We start from the raw sequence: 210 nt of genomic DNA on the forward strand, positions 1-210 counted from the left end.
ATGACACAAACAACAGTTCATGTGGTTGGCTCTACAAAGTAATAGAGGCGGCGTTTGAAGAAATATGTTTGGAATATGGCATTATTCACCAAACAATTGCCCCTTACTTTGCGCAATCTAATAGAATTGTGGAAAGAAAGAATAGAACATCAAAGGAGTCGATAAACGCCTAGTTGATAAGTTCTGGTTTACCCAAAACTTGTGGGGGGG

Source organism: Nicotiana attenuata, unplaced genomic scaffold (assembly GCF_001879085.1).
Source record: "Nicotiana attenuata strain UT unplaced genomic scaffold, NIATTr2, whole genome shotgun sequence".
Lineage (NCBI taxonomy): Eukaryota > Viridiplantae > Streptophyta > Magnoliopsida > Solanales > Solanaceae > Nicotiana > Nicotiana attenuata.